The sequence below is a fragment of the Saccopteryx bilineata genome, chromosome 5 (assembly GCF_036850765.1).
Source record: "Saccopteryx bilineata isolate mSacBil1 chromosome 5, mSacBil1_pri_phased_curated, whole genome shotgun sequence".
In the NCBI taxonomy this organism is placed as follows: Eukaryota; Metazoa; Chordata; class Mammalia; order Chiroptera; family Emballonuridae; genus Saccopteryx; species Saccopteryx bilineata.
In genome coordinates, this window is record NC_089494.1 from 89,281,283 (window position 1) to 89,301,023 (window position 19,741).

At 42.2% G+C, this 19,741-nt stretch overlaps 1 protein-coding gene across 3 annotated transcripts in view; it reads right to left on the minus strand.

Annotated features, from left to right (window-relative positions):
* Positions 1-19,741, minus strand: part of LYPD6 (LY6/PLAUR domain containing 6) — a 141,824-nt gene that overhangs the window by 89,760 nt on the left and 32,323 nt on the right. Inside the window, exon 1 of one of the 3 annotated variants that reach the window (XM_066232838.1) lies at positions 10,904-10,943. The exons of the other annotated variants lie outside the window; for them this stretch is intronic. The gene's annotated coding sequence lies outside the window, so the exon portion shown is untranslated. Of the gene's footprint in view, positions 1-10,903; positions 10,944-19,741 lie in introns of those variants that run through there. 3 annotated transcript variants of the gene reach the window in all.

Genomic DNA, 19,741 nt, shown 5'->3' on the forward strand with positions numbered 1-19,741 from the left:
TCAATACACCGCTGACGGCTCTAGATCGGTCATCCAAACAGAGAATCAATAAAGATATAGTGGCCTTAAACGAAATACTAGAACACCTGGATATGATAGACATCTACAGGACACTTCATCCCAAAGCGACAGAGTATACATTTTTCTCTAGTGTACATGGAACATTCTCAAGAATTGACCATATGTTGGGCCACAAAGACAATATCAGCAAATTTAGAAAAATTGAAATTGTACCAAGCATATTTTCTGATCATAAAGCCTTGAAACTAGAATTCAACTGCAAAAAAGAGGGGGAAAAACCCACAAAAATGTGGAAACTAAACAACATACTTCTAAAAAATGAATGGGTCAAAGAAGAAATAAGCACAGAAATCAAAAGATATATACAGACAAATGAAAATGAAAATACGACATATCAGAATCTCTGGGATGCAGCAAAAGCAGTAATAAGAGGAAAGTTCATATCACTTCAGGCCTATATGAACAAACAAGAGAGAGCCGAAGTAAACCACTTAACTTCACACCTTAAGGAACTAGAAAAAGAAGAACAAAGACAACCCAAAACCAGCCGAAGAAAGCAGATAATAAAAATCAGAGCAGAAATAAATGAAATAGAGAACAGAAAAACTATAGAAAAAATCAATAAAACAAGGAGCTGGTTCTTTGAAAAGATCAACAAAATTGACAAACCCTTGGCAAGACTCACCAAGGAAAAAAGACACAGGACTCAAATAAATAAAATCCAAAATGAAAGAGGAGAGATCACCACAGACATCATAGATATACAAAGAATTATTGTAGAATACTATGAAAAATTATATGCCACCAAATACAACAATCTAGAAGAAATGGATAAATTCCTAGAACAATACAACCTTCCTAGACTGAGTCATGAAGAAGCAGAAAGCCTAAACAGACCAATCAGCAGGGAGGAAATAGAAAAACTATTAAAAACCTCCCCCAAATAAAAGTCCAGGCCCAGACGGTTATACTAGTGAATTCTATCAAACATTCAAAGAAGACTTGGTTCCTATTCTACTCAAAGTCTTCCAAAATATTGAAGAAGAAGCAATACTTCCAAACACATTTTATGAGGCCAACATAACCCTCATACCAAAACCTGGCAAGGATGGCACAAAGAAAGAAAACTACAGACCAGTATCTCTAATGAATACAGATGCCAAAATACTAAACAAAATACTGGCAAACCGAATACAACAACATATTAAAAAAATAATACATCATGATCAAGTGGGATTCATCCCAGAATCTCAAGGATGGTTCAACATACGCAAAACGGTTAACGTAATACACCATATCAACAAAACAAAGAACAAAAACCACATGATCTTATCAATAGATGCAGAAAAGGCTTTTGATAAAATACAACACAATTTTATGTTTAAGACTCTCAACAAAATGGGTATAGAAGGAAAATATCTCAACATGATAAAGGCCATATATGATAAACCATCAGCCAACATCCTATTAAACGGCATAAAACTGAGGACTTTCTACCTTAAATCAGGAACAAGACAGGGTTGTCCACTCTCTCCACTCTTATTCAACGTGGTGCTAGAAGTTCTGGCCAGAGCAATCAGACAAGACAAAGAAATAAAAGGCATCCACATCGGAAAAGAAGAAGTAAAGCTATCACTTTTTGCTGATGATATGATCCTATACATCGAAAACCCGAAGGACTCCACAAAAAGATTATTAGAAACAATAAACCAATACAGTAAGGTCGCAGGATACAAAATTAACATACAAAAGTCCATAGCCTTTCTATATGCCAACAATGAAATATTAGAAAACGAACTCAAAAAAATAATCCCCTTCACGATTGCAACAAAAAAAATAAAATACCTAGGAATAAACATAACAAAGAACGTAAAGGACCTATATAATGAAAATTACAAAGCATTGTTAAGGGAAATCGAAAAAGATACAATGAGATGGAAAAATATTCCTTGTTCTTGGATAGGAAGAATAAATATAATCAAAATGGCCATATTACCCAAAGCAATATACAAATTTAATGCAATTCCCATCAAAATCCCTATGAGATTTTTTAAAGAAATGGAACAAAAAATCATCAGATTTATATGGAACTATAAAAAACCCCGAATAGCCAAAACAATCCTAAGGAAAAAGAATGAAGCTGGGGGCATTACAATACCTGACTTTAAACTATATTATAGGGCCACAATAATCAAAACAGCATGGTATTGGCAAAAAAATAGACACTCAGACCAATGGAACAGAATAGAAAGCCCAGAAGTAAAACCACATATATATGGTCAAATAATCTTTGATAAAGGGGCCAACAACACACAATGGAGAAAAGAAAGCCTCTTCAACAAATGGTGTTGGGAAAACTGGAAAGCCACATGCAAAAGAATGAAACTCGACTACAGCCTGTCCCCGTGTACTAAAATTAATTCAAAATGGATCAAAGACCTAAATATAAGACCTGAAACAATAAAGTACATAGAAGAAGACATAGGTACTAAAATCATGGACCTGGGTTTTAAAGAACATTTTATGAACTTGACTCCAATGGCAAGAGAAGTGAAGGCAAAGATAAATGAATGGGACTACATCAGAATTAAAAGTTTTTGCTCAGCAAGAGAAACTGATATCAAAATAAACAGACAGCCAACTATATGGGAACTGATATTTTCAAACGACAGCTCAGATAAGGGCCTAATATCCAAAATTTACAAAGAACTCATAAAACTCAACAACAAACAAACAAGCTATCCAATAAAAAAATGTGAAGAGGACATGAACAGACACTTCTCCCAGGAAGAGATACAAATGGCCAACAGATATATGAAAAGATGCTCAGCTTCATTAGTTATTAGAGAAATGCAAATCAAAACTACAATGAGATACCACCTCACTCCTGTTAGATTAGCTATTATCAACAAAACGGGTAATAGCAAATGTTGGAGAGGCTGTGGAGAAAAAGGAACCCTCATTTACTGTTGGTGGGACTGTAAAGTAGTACAACCATTATGGAGGAAAGTATGGTGGTTCCTCAAAAAACTGCAAATAGAACTACCTTATGACCCAGCAATCCCTCTACTGGGTATATACCCCAAAACCTCAGAAACATTGATACGTGAAGACACATGTAGCCCCATGTTCATTGCAGCACTGGTCACAGTGGCCAAGACATGGAAACAACCAAAAAGCCCTTCAATTGAAGACTGGATAAAGAAGATGTGGCACATATACACTATGGAATACTACTCAGCCATAAGAAATGATGACATCAGATCATTTACAGCAAAATGGTGGGATCTTGATAACATTATAAGGAGTGAAATAAGTAAATCAGAAAAAAACAAGAACTACATGATTCCATACATTGGTGGAACATAAAAATGAGACTAAGAGACATGGACAAGAGTGTGGTGGTTACCAAGGGTGGGGGGGGAGGGAGGACATGGGAGGGAGGGAGGGAGAGAGTTAGGGGGAGGGGGAGGGGCACAGAGAACTAGATAGAGGGTCACGGAGGACAATCTGACTTTGGGCGAGGGGTTTGCAACATAATTTGATGACAAAATAACCTAGACATGTTTTCTTTGAATATATGTACCCTGATTTATTAATGTCATCCCATTACCATTAATAAAAATTTATTAAAAAAAATAATAATAATTGCGGTAAATAATTATTAAGTATAATTTCGTTTGACGAGACCAAAATATCAACTGCGTGATTGGCGTCGTCAAGCAAACTTCATCCTGGGTTCACCGCGGAGCGTGCCGTCTGCCACGGGGAACCCCGGACGTTTTAAAAACTCACTAAACAATGCAGTTATTCTCACCTAATTGGCCCATTGCAACTTCTGTAGTGTTTCACATCATTCAGTTGGTGTTAATTTGAAATAAGTGTCAGTCAAAACTGTTGTAAAAGCTCGTTGATTTAATAAATATACATATATATATTGTATAGATATAATTGGTAAGTATTTGATTTTATTTTTATCAATATTAAACTCTTTATTAAGTATTTCTTGCATCGGGGCTAGAAAGCACTAATATTTTATAAATATTATTGGGGTTATAATAGTGCATGCATGACAATTTTAATTTTAGAAGCATAACTTTCCAGAAAATTTTGTCAAGTGGAAAAAATATAGATACCTTTTGATTTGCGGTGGTAGTGTAGTAAATGTGTTATATACATTTAAATAAATATGAATTTTTAGTATATGTTTACTCTATGTCACATTGAATATATTTTAATACATATTTTAATATTAGTTTTTAATTGATCTTATTTTTATTTCTTATAGCCCATAGTAAAATGAGTGGTACAAGCAAGAAAAAAACTCGTCAATATTTGGAGGAATATTTAAAATTTGGGTTCATATCCGCTGTTCACGATGAGCAGATTCTTTTTGTCTTTTATGCCAGCAATGCTTGACCAACGAATCAACAAAATGAGGTCGTCTTGAGGCGCATTTGAAGGCGAAACACAGTGCTCATATTAATTCAGATTTGAGTTACTTTAAAACTTTAAAGAAAATTTTTGAAAAAGAACATTAAAGTCTCTATTTACTGCTCATACTTCAACTAATAATCGTGTTCTTGAGGCTAGTTTTCAAATTTCTTTATTCATCGCTAAAACTGGAGAAAATCACACTATAGGAGAGAATTTAATAAAACCGTCAATATCAGCATTTCTTAAAACGGTTCTTGAAAAAGATGACAAAGATGTAAAAGCTATGCCACTCAGTGACAATACTGTTAGCAGAAGAATAAACGAAATGAGTGAGGATATTGAAAAACAATTTATTGAAAAGCTGAAAACAAGAAAATTCTCCTTGCAAATAAATGAATCAACTTTGAGGCAGTATTGATAACTTACGTAAGATATATTGATAAAGGACATTTTACTGAAGAAATGTTGTTCTGTAAAAGATTAGAAAGCACCACTACCTCCAAAGATATATATAATAAGCTAAAAAACTACTTAGATGTCAATGATATACCAATGAAAAATAGAACATTTTGTGCTGCAGATGGTGCTCCCAATATGATGGGCAAGAAAAATGGCTGCTTAAAATTGATGAAAGATGCGAATCCAGAAATGATTCTTGTGCATTGTGTTATTCATAGGGAAAACTTGGTAGCTAAAAACATCTCGCCTGTTCTGAATGAAGTATTACATACAGTAATAAACTGTGTTAATGCTATTAAAGCTAATGCCAAATGTGAGCGTCTTTTCAAGCTATTTTGTGAAGAACAAAATGAAGACCATGTGAGACTTTTACTTCATACTGAAGTAAGATGGCTATCTAAAGGAAACTGTTTGAAAAGATTTATGGAACTGTTTGATACTCTTAGTGATTTTTTAAGTGACAAACCTGAAATGAAGTATCTGTTAACAATAGATGGTCAAGCATTTGTGAGTTATTTAGCCGATATCTTTGAAAAACTAAATATATTAAATAAGCAACTTCAAGCAACAAATAAAACTCTTGTCGATGCAAAAGCAAAGATATTTGGTTTCATTACCAATATTGAGTTATGTCAGAAACATATTAACAACAAAAACTTTAAACAGTTTCATTGGCTCCAAAAATGTGAAGTAACTGATACCGCTTTACTTGTTATTGTCAATCATTTGAATATTCTATCAGCTGATTTAAAAGAAAGATTTTCTGATTTAAAACAAATTAACTTCCCAACATGGATGATGCAGCCAATGTTAGTGGATTTGTCTGATATATCAAATATGCAGTATCAAGAAGAACTTGCAGAATTGCAAAATGATGAGTCAGTTAAAGCTTTATTTAATATCAAAGGAGCGATGGCATGGCTTTGTGAGGAAACAGAAATCAAATACCCAAATTCAACCAAATGTGCAAGAAAACTATTGCTACCGTTTCCATCTTCATTTTTAGCTGAATGTGGATTTAGTGCTGTAAATGATTTACTGGTAAAAAAAAGAAATCGGCTGGATATAACACAACGTGGAGACTTGAGACTAAAGCTAACCAAATTGGAACCTAATATAAAATCTCTGTGCAGCAAGCATCAAGCGCAAGGATCACACTAAATTAAAATAATAAATTAATATAGAAAAATCTGTGTTAAAATTATTTGGAATTTAAATTTCTGTTTTTCATTATATGTTTTGAAATTTTACTTACTGTGTTTTGTTAACAATTTCATAGTGATTTCTTCCTAGAATCTATCATTTATGTTTATTAAGTGAACAAATCAATTTTTTAATGTTAAAAATTATGTATGTTACATAGGGGGGGACATAAAAATTTTAGAAAGGTTAAGGTGGGGCATGGCACAAAAAAGGTTGGGAAACACTGCTCTATCCACTGCGCCACTGCCTGATCAGGCATAAAGAGAGAGAACTTAATTGAAATGAAAGGACAAATGCCATTGTTAAAATTTTGATTATGTATGCCCTGGCCGGTTGGCTCAGTGTTGGCCCAGCGTATGGACGATTCAGGCTTGATTTCCGGTCAGGGCACACAAGAGAAACAACCCCCACCTTCTCTCCCTTTCCCCGTCCTGCAACCAGTAGCTCGATTTGTTTGAGCGTCAGCCCCCCGGGGCTGAGAATAGCTTGGTTAATTTGAGCACTGGCACCAGACAGGGGTTGCCAGGTGGATCCCAGTTCGGGCACATGTGGGAGTCTGTCTCACTAGCTCTCCTCCTCTCACTTAAAAAAAAATGATCATGTAAGCTCACTTGACTCTTGCTATAAATTACATATAGCTAGGAGAGTCATGCCCAAGAATGGGTCAAACCAAGCATCGCCAGCTTTAGAAAGTACATAGGAAAAAGAAGAGGCAAATTCAGACACGAGCTGTGTTTACTGGACACCCAGGGTGCAGCCCTGAGCCGAGTGCATGGAAGACCCTGGTGCCTGTGATCAATGAATGTAGAGGCTGAGAGGCTCCAGAGCAAGAATATTGACAAAGCCAGTGAACAAAGATGAGGATAGAAGACTGAAAGGCTCAGTGGGGCCCTAACACCACACCCCTTGCTTTGCTTTTCTACACTTACATTATTACTGGGCCCATGAGAGTCATTGTGCCTTGAGAAGGTTAGAGCCCACACACGGGACAAGTGCTGGGGTCCCCTGCAGCACCCCCACGACTAGGTAAAGCAGCTCCTATGCACGGTGCCCACGGCAACCTGGGACCTATTCAGACAATTACAGTTTCCTCACATCATTAAGCAAAACAGGCAAACACCTGCACGGTCTCCTTGAATCAAAACCTACCAACAGGCCCAAGAGAATACATTCTTCAGCACATTTTCCAAAAAAAGAAAGAAAAAAGAGCAAGTTATCTACTTTGCCACATAAAAAAGTCAGTTGCCTAATTCAAGGTAGAATAGACCTCATCTTTTTTTTGTATACAAAGTCCTAAACCAGGAGTCATCAATGTTCTTAGCAGCAGTGGCCAAAACCCAGTTAAGTAGGATCATGCAGTGGGTGGCTCATATATGCATAAGCATGTGCAGCAGAAGTCTGATTTAATGCCATCTCCTGGCACCAGAGTGACAAAGGAGACAAGAAGGGCCAGTGTTTGGGGACTGCACTGTGGACCTTCTGTATAAAACCAAGAGAGAAGATCACACAGCCTTGGACTGTTCTGTATTTAATTAAATGGATTTAGTCAGCACGGGACCTATCACAGGCCAGAGCCCAAATGAGGGGCAGTAGCAACACTTACACAGGTCCAAGAATTCACATCTCAGGTCAGCTCCCTGTGAGCTGTATGACCTTGGATTAAGTTGCTTACCCTAAATGAGATTCTGCATCAGAAGCCAGCAGGACAGTACCTGGTAATGTATTATTATTAGAGCTTTTACATGTACATGGCATCTAATCAGAACACATTTTTGTATTACATTTAAATAACACAATTAACTGCATTTTAATTTTTCTAACGACCCTACCAAGTATTCTTAGTAGCATTTTTCAGATGGGGGTTCAGGTTCATCTGCTCAAGCCTGTGTTTGTAAACATTCCTCCTGTGGGTTTTCCAGATTAGAAGAGCCCCACCTCCTGAGCAATGGGGAAAAGGGGCGGGGTCAGTGTGCGGTGAGTGAGGGGCCACTCTCTCTATTTATTCTAATTGTATTCAGATGAACTGCAGGGCATACAAATAGATTACAAAACATGAGTTAACAGCCAGAACGCAGCTTCAATATTGCCAAGATAGAGAGAGCTGTTTCTTTTGTGCCAGTATTAGGTTGTGAATCTGCAGAGTTTATCTGGAGGGCTGTTTTCCCAAGGTCTCCAAAACAGACCCAGAGCACACCACACATTTCAGGCAGACACTGTTGGACTCCAGCCTCTGTTGTTTCAGCCCCGAGGCGGTTTCCATGCCAGCATGCAGCCCTTTTGTGTTTTTGCAGCTCTATCCCGAGCCACGTTTGTTTAGGTGTGTTCACTATCTCCAGTTCAGCTGCCTCCTCTCGAGCTAAAATAACACTTGGCTGATGTACTGAGAAAACGCTGCCGTTGTAATTCTGCAGTGGTAGCGTTTTTGGAACTAGATGCCCAATTCTGTATGCTCTGCATATTTATGACATTGTTCTCGTTAGTAATATCCTGTATAACTCTTTCATATCTCGGTCCTAGGGCTCCCCTTCATCCCAGACACATGCTCTTCTCGGAGTCCCCCTTCCCTCAGTCAAACCCAATTCTTTTCCTCTCTGCAAAAACAAAGAACAACAATAGCAATAATAATAACGAAATGGTATCAGTTATGGCAGTGGGCACAAGAAAGTATGAGAAAGGGACCGGGAACAAAAGAGCATACAGAGAAAATAGCAGAACTCCACTTTCCTGATTCTGTTTAGGAAAAGATATTTTCTAAATCTTGTTCTAGATCATTGGGACCTCAGGGTTCAAGAACATCTATGAATGTCCTGTGCTTTCTTTTCATCATCAGAGAGTAGGTTTACACCTTTAGCAGGTGATCAAAGAGCAGTAGACATCATTCCTGTCATCAACCTACCTCTGGAGGAAAAGAAACCTCTCCCTCAGGTTTCTCCCCACTCACACCCATATGTACCTCCAACAGCTCCATGCCTCACTCTCATCAAGTCACAGAATAATTTGGTTTGATGTTTCCTGTATGTCAAAATTCACAGTGCCATACCCCAGGTACTTACTTGCAAGGCTCTTTCGTGATGATGAAAAATCCTCAAGAAATCAAGGCAAGTCTTGTTTTGGCCACCTCCAAAATAAATTTACACATACTCCATCCCCATCTAAAAAGGATGTGCAAAGGCCCTGTGGTTCTAATCCAAAGCAAACCAGGAGGTCTGTGAAATCACTTTTCTGCTGGGTCCTGGAAATGCCCCTAAGTCTCCTTTGTCCTTGAAGACTCAAGTTCACCCAGACCAAAATGGACACCTAACCGCCTTTGAAACTTTGGCACAGTGCCAGATCCAATTAAGCTCTCCAAATAGTCCTTAGGTCATCTCAGTATATTTCCTTATTTGCAAAAAAGAATAAAACATACAAAAAATATAATGTAATATATTTTTAATATATAATACATAATACTTTATAAATATGACTGCTGTAAAATCAAATTTTATCCTAAAACTATTAACCACAGAATACTAAAAGCCTTATGTGTGCCACGGTCCCATTAAGAAGGATGCTAACACTCCTCTGACACCAGTGTGTGTGTGTGTGTGTGTGTGTGTGTGTGTGTGTGTGTATATATATATAAAATAAACTATAGATTTGACCTTGCAATTCTCAGCAGAAATTTCTAAGTTGAATAATAGGAAATTTAATACAGATCATTTCTCTTAAGAGCCTGAGACTCAGAAAGAAAGCAAAAGCAGTGTAATATTATTCAACATTTAATATCCCCGGGGCATCCACTACTTTCTAGGCTCAAGGTAATATGCAAATCGCTGCTTTCATCCCCGGACTGTGGAGCCCCCAGATCCAAGGCCAGGTGTCACCAAGACTCTCCCGGAGAGTGGAGTCACACTGCTACTCTGCACTTTTCAGTGTTACTGACCAAAGCAATAGAGCACATCATACTCACCAAACACTTCCTACACGAAAGACCAGGACATAATAATTTTTCATTTTTTTTTCAACCTATGTATTTAGGTCAATAAAATAGTGTGGTTAGATTTCTGAAATGATGTGACAGGAGCACGAACTGCCCTGGTTTCTTTCCATTATCTAGACTTCTGTAATAAGTGTAAGAACAGATGCTGGTCATTTAGCCCAGGGGGATACTTAGACTCAATACCAGGTAGAAGCATTCTAAATTGCCCAAGAAAGTTCACTCAGTACTTTGCCCTTTCAAGCACTATGAATCAAGCATCATGCAGTTTATTTCTGCATGGAGGCAGGAATAGGACGTAAAATGATCTCTTTTAAAATCTTACTGAGAAAATACACGGACTTAAAAATAATTTCACACAGCACTTTCTAAATTCAATTTCTTTGACTAAAACAACTAAGAAACTAGGATACCAAATTAGTCCCTTTTACATTGTGCTGTAGAATTAAATTTCCATTTAATTGTTATTGCACAATTAAATGTTCATAAAGGATTGATGTTTTGAACATATAGCTAAAGCAATAAATATACTGCAAGGAGAAAAATATCCATCTTTGCCTCACTTTAGTGTGGCCTCTGCTGCCACCCCTCCACATAAACTATTCATGCTCGGGGCCCAATGCCGCCATGCTAGCCAATCCAAAGGAAAGTTTCAGTTCTCAATTTACTGGACTTGCACCACCAGTCAGCTGCCCTCCCTTAGCTTCCAGACACACTCTTGCCATGAATGCCGTGGCATTGCAGACTCCTTACTATCCTTCCACCTTGCCCTTTTAGCCCCTGCGTCTGGCTGCTCCCCTACCTGACCTCCACATGTGGCAATTCCCCAGGGCAGAGTCCTGCGATCTCTCCTTCCAACTCGATGCTGTCTGCAAAGTGATCTCATGCATTCCCATTGCTCTAATACCACACCAGCAACTCTTTAAAACTAAAACTTCAGCCCAGACCTATTTTCTGACTCCAGACTCATTTACTTAATTACCTACTTGTCATCTCTAAGCCTGGCTCACAGGCATCTGCAACTTAACATGTCTCCAATGGAATTCTTGACCTCCAGCAATGGCCCTTCATCCATACTACCGCTCCTAAATCTTGAGATCCATCCCCAACACCTCCTTCTCTTGCAGCCCACTCCTCCAGCCCACTCCTCCTTCCGTTTCCTTCTCCCTCCACCACCATCTAATCCAAGAGCCCACTGTCTCTTGCTGAACATCAGCATCCAAAGCCATTGCCACTGCTTTCACTTTTGTCCCCTCCCATCCTTTCTCCAGCAAGAGCAGAGAGAGCTCTGCTAAGGACAAATCTGACGGTGTAACTCCCTACACAATATTAAAACCTTCTATACGTTTGCACTGAGGATCTATGACAAAGTCTATGACCTTGGAGAATGATGGTATAAACTCCCAGATGAGAATATGTTTTTCATTTTCACTGATGAATTCTTACATATGCATGCCCCTGTGTAACTACCACCCAGAGCAAGAGACAGAACATTCCCAGCACTCCAGAAAACTCAGGTCCCTGCCCTGACCCCACCATCTCCAGAGGCAACTACTATTCTAGCCATTATTACAATGGATTCGTTTTGGCTATTCTTGAACATCATATAAATTTGCTAATAGAGATGGAATTTTTTAAACTAAACTCTTCAAATGCTCCGATAAATTAATGATTTGACTAGCTTTAAGATGGTAATACCCTGAAGTAGGTGTTAGCTCTGGAGTCTCAACTCACCCAAAGAGTTTGTTAATTAACAAGTGAGAATGAAATCCACATAACACTCCAGATTAACTGGTCCCCATGAATTGTCCCTCAGTATTTAGGATGACACAGGGACTACTACTTCTACTCATGAGCTTTGAGCCAGTCTGGATAACTAATCTGCCAGGCAAATTCAGTCAAAGAGAACTATTCTTTCAATTCAAATGGAGACTTCAAAGGGACAAAAACGTGACACATAAGCAAAGTGTACAGTTACAGTCTTCACAGAGGCACGGGATTTTATGAGGCTCAAGGTCTTACTAGCAGAGTCGTGTTACAAGTATTAGGAATTAACAAGGATGGGCTGTGGTGAGACCGCCCCAAGCCAGGTAAAGCCTCACCTGTGCCCATTCACCACTATAACTTCACCCTGGAGGAAGGCTATACATCTCTATTTTCAAGGTGCAGTTCCTGATTTTGTCCTTTTTTCCAGAATAAGGGACAATTCCAATAAACAGCACAGGGAAGCCAAGCCTCTGGAATGTATTGGTTTCTAAGAGTTTATTATGCCACCTAAAATCCAGAGACCTCTCCCCAGGGCTTGGAATTTCTGAAGCTTGGGGTGGGGGCATAAGAATAGGCCCACAGACTTTTTTTGCTCCCCTGATAACCCAATAACCCTCCCTATGATCAAGAAGAGAAATCCGAAAGCAAAATTAAGACTGACTGACAGTATTTTGGAGACTTGACCAAAGCCTGGAAGAACTGACAACAGGAGTCTTACCAAGTATCCCTGCTCCTAGGGGCCTTGTGCTCTGCACCCTTTGGCACCACAGTTAGACATCTGCTGAGCATGTCAGCTGGTGAGACTGCCGATGCCAGTGAGATGGCAGGTGTGGGTTCGGATGGCATGATTCCTGACACATGGAAGGCACTCCAAAAACACTGGTGACTGTTACCAGGAAAGAACGCCCACAAACCAGTTCTGCTTCCTAAACATAAAAGAAGAAGAAAAAATGCTTTCTCTTCTGCCTGAAGTGTTAGGAGGCCAGAGGGAGGCAGAGGATAAGAAAGCACTTTGGGTGAGATCACCATCATCCATCGTTTTCTGATGAACTAAACAAGAGCCCTGCCTAGAGGGGAAAAAATAAGTATTTCTTTAGAATATGGAATGACACAGAACATAAATCTGCCTTCCCTTCTTTTCTGTATGTAAGTTTCCCTTGAATCTCTGCAGGAGTAAATTTCATTTAGCCTGGCTGACAGTGCATGGAAAAGCCTTCCCGGTCACCTGGAAAATAAACGGGTGGGTGGAAGGCAAGTCCCAAGTAGAGCCCAATATCCTCAGCTGTGCTCTTCAGCGAGGATTGTGGAACTTGCAGTAAGCCCTCCTAAGACAAGATCCCGGCCCTGGCTGGTTGGCTCAGCGGTAGAGCGTCGGCCTGGCGTGCGGGGGACCCGGGTTCGATTCCCGGCCAGGGCACATAGGAGAAGCGCCCATTTGCTTCTCCACTCCCCCCTCCTTCCTCTCTGTCTCTCTCTTCCCCTCCCGCAGCCAAGGCTCCATTGGAGCAAAGATGGCCCGGGCGCTGGGGATGGCTCCTTGGCCTCTGCCCCAGGCGCTAGAGTGGCTCTGGTCGCGGCAGAGCGACACCCCGGAGGGGCAGAGCATCGCCCCATGGTGGGCAGAGCGTCCCCCGTGGTGGGCATGCCGGCTGGATCCCGGTCGGGCGCATGCGGGAGTCTGTCTGACTGTCTCTCCCTGTTTCCAGCTTCAGAAAAATACAAAAAAAAAAAAAAAAAAGACAAGATCCCAACCTGGCACTGCCCTCTTGCAACCAAGAGGCAGCCCCGTGAGGTGGACAACCGTGGTGAAGAGATAGAGAAAGATGAGTTCCTTACCTTCTACAGTTGCAACCAGCCTTGATCCATACTTTTGTTAGCTGCACTCCCTTTTTTCTCTATGATTCCTTCTCAGGGGATGCTCTTGGACTGCCTTAGCAACATAGAGTTGTTAGCATTGGACAGAAACACTGGGTCCAACTGGGGAGTCCTATGAGGGTACTCAAACCTGGCTGCAGCTCTCTGTATCAGTCCCCTAGTCTATGGAACACCAAATGCTTTTGTTGGCAAAGACATGCAAGATGTTTAAGAAATGAGGGAAGAAGCTGCGGTTATGCAGAGTGCGATAATTCCTGGTCCAAAGGCCTGGACTCAATTTCTTGGCAGCCCATCCACTTCCTCCCCACAGGTAAATTATGTACATTGTACCCTTCTTTCCCTCCTCTCTTGGCAAGAGTGATGACCCCCTTCCCCCTTGGGTCCATCCCTCTGCTTGTGACCCCTCCCACATCCTCAAGAACCTCATCCCTCAGCAGCACCTTCAGTTCCAGTGTAATGGCTTTCTCCCTCTGCCTCTATGGAGAAGTGTATTTACGCCTCCCCAATCACAGTGAAAGCCAACCAAGTCATCATCTAGCTCAGTCATCGTCTCACTGTCCTCTTCTTATCTTGACCTCTTTGTGGGGTCGGTGGCATTTAACACCATGGACTACTTTCTCCTCCTCGTCTGTCCCTCCTGGCCCCACACTCTACTCACTGTCCTGTCTTTGGGGCAGATCACAGCACATATGCTTCTTTCCACATCCCTTTCTCTCTCAAGGCTAACCCAAGCAGGAGAGGGCCCTTGTTAGCCATATTTTTACTCCATGGCCTCATGGGCTCCTACCCAAGACAGGAAAAACGAGATAAATTCTCCCAGGGTTGAGGGGCAGCCAATCAGACAGGTGATCTCATTGAGAGATGTTCACACTCAGGAGCCGTGGCCTCTGTCACTTACACAGAGCAGCAGAGGAAAATGGTGTTTAAATAGAAAAAAGAAACAGCCTTGCAGAGATATGACAAACACAACGACAGAGTCCTGCTCTGCTCCTAGTGACTTTGCAGTCCCTAGTTCCAGAACCCTGCATGCCGCAGATATTTCCTCAGCCTTCTGATAAACTCTATACACTGATTTTCTTTTTTTTTTCTTTTTTTTTTTTTTTGTATTTTTCTGAAGTTGGAAACAGGGAGGCAGTCAGACAGACTCCCGCATGTGCCCCACTGGGATCCACCTCGCATGCCCACCAGGGGGCGATGCTCTGCCCATCTGGGGCGTCGCTCTGTTAGAACCAGAGCCATTCTAGCGCCTGAGGCAGAGGCCACAGAGCCATCCTCAGCGCCCAGGCCAACTCTGCTCCAATGGAGCCTTGGCTGCGGGAGGGGAATAGAGAGACAGAGAGGAAGGAGAGGGGGAGGTTGGAGAAGCAGATAGGCACTTCTCCTGTGTGCCCTGGCTGGAAATCAAACCCGGGACTCCTGCACGCCAGGCCGACGTTCTACCACTGAGCAAACCTGCCAGGGCCAACACTGATTTTCTTGATAGAGCTTGCGTGGGGCCTGCAACCACAGAAACTTTGATTACAATGCCAACCTTCTCTCTTACGGTTTCCTCTTCCACTCCCCACTACTGCAGGAGTCACTGGACCCCAGACCTAGCCCCTTCTCTTCTGGGCCTGTATTCTCTGTCTGGGTAATCTCCTCCACACACTCCGCTGTAACTACCACCTCTAGGCGGATAGCTCTGAAACTAAATTACTGGGCCAGACCTCTTTTCAGAGTTACTGACCTGTATACCCTGCAACAGTGCTCATCTCTGCCTAGATATCTCATCAACCTCTTAAAATGAGTAATTACAAAACTGAATTCAAACTCACCACTTTTCCACCACTTTCTAGACTGATGAAGCACCCCACCATCCGCCCAGTCACCTAAGGCAGAAACCTGAGGCAAGCTGCACCTCTCCCTGACTTGCCCTCCACAGTCAGCTCGGTCCCTTTACCATCACGTTTCCACACACTGCGGTGCATCCTCGGCTCTCCATTCGAACTTCCCTGTCTCTTAGACCCCATCACTGCCTCCCACATGGTCGTTACCTCCTAACACCCCTGTCACACACAAATCTAGTTGTGTTATTCCCCGGTTCTTTCAAGATAAAGTTCAAACTCCTTGGAACAGTATCCAAGAATCTGATGGTGATTACACCCCTGACTACTGTTCTAGCCGCATCTTTTCCCATCTCCCAGTGGGCCGCTAAACAGTGTCCACACCAGTCAACATGCAGCTCCCTAAGGTCCCAAACCTCCCCTTATGAGCTTTTCCCCTGATGTCCTGCCCTCCCTGCAAAGCCTGCCCACATTTCTTCAAAGGTTAACTCAACTGATTCAATTAAGCATCACCTCTTTCAGGAAGCCTTCCTTGAATGTCACCTAATGCTCACTCACCTACACTTTAGGATTATGTTTACAGTCTCTGTGTTCTTGCAGTCCCTTTTGCATAACTTTTCATAGGTTTTTGATGTCATTTCATAATTGTCCACTTCCATCTGTGTCACTTCAACAAGACTGTAAGTTCCTTAAGGGAAGAAATGATGCCTTTCTTTGATTGGTATCCATCGGGCCTGCCATTCAAAGCAGGCTTTCTGGATATCTTGCCCTGGAGCACCAGCAGGAAATTAATGAGAAAAGTGAGAATCTCAGAACCAAAACACACTCCCTTTCTGTTACAGCTTTGAAAATGAAAAGGAAAAGATGAGAGTTTGTTTTCTGCCATTGTTTTGATAGAGCTCTGAGGCTTTTACTTTCTCTCGCTTGAGATAACTTTGGGGTTGGGGTCTCTCTGTGTATTTGTCTCCAGAGTAACCCTCTCACGCCCTGAGCAGTGCTGGCTCAGGACTGTGCAACCCAGCTCAGCAGAAAGTGCTGGCCACCACCTAGCAAAGGCTCTGTAAAGAGTTTAACTCAGAAAAGACTAGGTCCCTTCCTTCAAAGAACACAAGACCCTAAATGCTCGTTGGCACGGAGCCTTATATCTCTTTAGCAGAGGAGTCAAAGGTGGCCCTCTGGTACTCATGCCCTGTGCAATCTCCTCCCCTTTAGTTAGGGCTGGCCATGTGACTTTATTAACCAATAAAATTCAGCAAAGGTGATGGGATATCTTCACAGCCAACTGTGGCTCTGGCTGGCTTTAACAACGCAAGCTGCAGCTTTGGGGAGGCCATGTAAGAAGGAATTGAAGGCAGCCTCCAAAGCAGCTAGGAATAGAGGTCCTAAGTCCAAAAGCCCTCGAGAAACTAAATCATGCAACAACCACCTGAGCTTGGAAGTGGATGCTTCCCCAGCTGAGCCTTCCCATAAGATCCCAGCCCTGTCTAATAATTGATTGCAGCCTCGTAAGAGGCCCTGAAACAAAAACCCATGTAAGTTATAGACCGCAGACACTATGTGATAATAAATATTTGTTGTTTTAATTCACCCACTTAAGTCAGTATGTTATGTGACAAAGATAGCTAATACAACTTACTAGATCCCTACCAAAAGTCTATCTACCCAGGGAAAAAAAATCTTCCATTTTTCAGTAGGTTAAAAAGGAAAGCCACCATCAGCTAAATGTTTAACTAAAAATAAAATTCCTTCCAAACACAGGCTTTTAAATCGTTTTAGTAATCTAAATGCTGAGGCTAAAAGGACCCACACAAGACATTGTGTAAAATGAAGAGACAGAAAGGAAACGCAGTTAAAATTCGTAAGGGGCTCTGGAGAACACCAAAGGTTCCACTGGTTTAGTTAACTTCTAAATCTTAATAAATTTGCTAGATGCATGTTAGCATTCATGGTTCATTTAGTTTTATTCTGACTTCTATAAATAGGCACTCTATGAACCCTAATAAATGACTTAAGATTTTGCTTGACTTCAATAAAGAAATTAGCATGTTCATCTTAAAAATCCTGCCCATAGAAACGAATGAAAGCCTGATTTTCCACCACCCTTACTCCCCTGCAGGTACAGCTCCCCCGTCCCTGGGCCACTCCCTGCCAACCTCGCTCTTTTCTTTGGCTCTGCATTTATAAATCTGGCCTCCACTCAGATCACTCAGATCTGGCTCTCTTGCAAAAACAAACAGAAGCTACCTGGGCCTTTGATTCCCACTCATTTACATTCTTTCCGTGCCAAAGGTCAGAGGATGTCAGAGCTGGTGGCAGCCAGTCAAGCCCAGCATTAGACGGCCCTTATCTTACTAATGCAGTGTTTTTCTGCCTCTAGACATGCCAACTTTTATTTCTTTAAAATTATAAATGGAAACATATGTAACTGCCACAAATCTGAAACTAATAAATCTAAAAGTTCAGCCTGGAGCTGTGACAACAAGGAGACAAGAGCCCTTACAAAACTCATTTAAAAAAAAAAAAACACAGACCCTGGCCAGTTGGCTCAGTAGTAAAGCGTCGGCCTGGCGTGCAGAAATCCCGGGTATGATTCCTAGCCAGGGCACACAGGAGAAGCCCCTCTCCTTCCTCTCTGTCTCTCTCTTCCCCTCCCGCAGCCAAGGCTCCATTGGAGCAAAGTTGGCCCAGGCATTGAGGATGGCTCTGTGGCCTCTGCCTCAGGCGCTAGAATGGCCCTGGTTGCAACAGAGTGACGCCCCAGATGGGCAGAGCATCACCCCCTGGTGGGCGTGCCAGGTGGATCCCAAACAGGCTCATGCAGAAGTCTGACTGCCTCCCTGTTTCCAACTTCAGAAAAATACAAAAGGCCCTGGTTGGTTGGCTCAGTGGTAGAGCATCGGCCTGGCGTGCAGGAGTCCCAGGTTCGATTCCCGGCCAGGGCACACAGGAGAGGCACCCATCTGCTTCTCCACCCCTCCCCCTCTCCTTCCTCTCTGTCTCTCTCTTCCCCTCCCTCAGCCAAGGCTCCATTGGAGCAAAAGATGGCCCGAGCGCTGGGGATGGCTCCTTGGCCTCTGCCCCAGGCTCTAGAATGGCTCTGGTCGCAACAGAGCAATGCCCCGGATGGGCAGAGCATCACCCCCTGGTGGGCATGCCGGGTGGATCCTGGTCGGGCGCATGCGGGAGTCTGTCTGACTGCCTCCCCATTTCCAGCTTCAGAAAAATACAAAAAAAAAAAAAAAAAAAGGCCCTGGCCGGTTGGCTCAGTGGTAGAGCGTCGGCCTGGCGTGCAGAAGTCCCGGGTTTGATTCCTGGCCAGGGCACACAGGAGAAGCGCCCATCTGCTTCTCCACCCCTCCCCCTCTCCTTCCTCTCTGTCTCTCTCTTCCCCTCCCGCAGCCGAGACTCCACTGGAGCAAAGATGGCCCCGGGCGCTGGGGATGGCTCCTCGGCTCTGCCCCAGGCGCTAGAGTGGCTCTGGTCACAACAGAGCTATGCCCCGGAGGGGCAGAGCATCACCCCCTGGTGGGCGTGCCAGGTGGATCCCGGTCGGGCGCATGCGGGAGTCTGTCTGACTGTCTCTCCCCGTTTCCGGCTTCAGAAAAATACAGGAAAAAAAAAACCCACACACACAAAAAACAAGCATTGGTTGGAGGGGGAGACATAATGTATACGACCTATACATATATGGGAAACAAAGACACATTTGAAATCCGGGTGGTTTGATCATGCAGAATGCATTTTTAAATAATTAGCTGTTTACACTAAAGCATTGCTTCTTTGTAAGTCATTGGTTAGCTTGTAGCTTTCCAAACAGCCTTCAGCTGAGGAATAAATCAGTTTTATACTGTCGCTCTGCCTACACAGACATCTCAGTTCCTTCTTTAAAGTCTTACCACCCTCCTGTCTGCCCTGACAGCCAGAGTTCAGGTTATCTATATTGCTTTGTTCGTTAACAGCCCTTCATGAAGAGAAAAGTTAGTTGTTAGGAGGCAAAAAAACCAAACAAACAATAGTTTCTCAATTCTACTCACGTGACTTATTCCTTAGTATCTAATTCTCTCATTAGGAAGAATTTAAATTAAATTAAAACGTTTCCCCCTGCGTGAGGGGGAGACAATAGAAAAAGAAGTTGAGAAACACTGCTCTACTTAGAATTCTAGATGAGCACGTAGGGCAG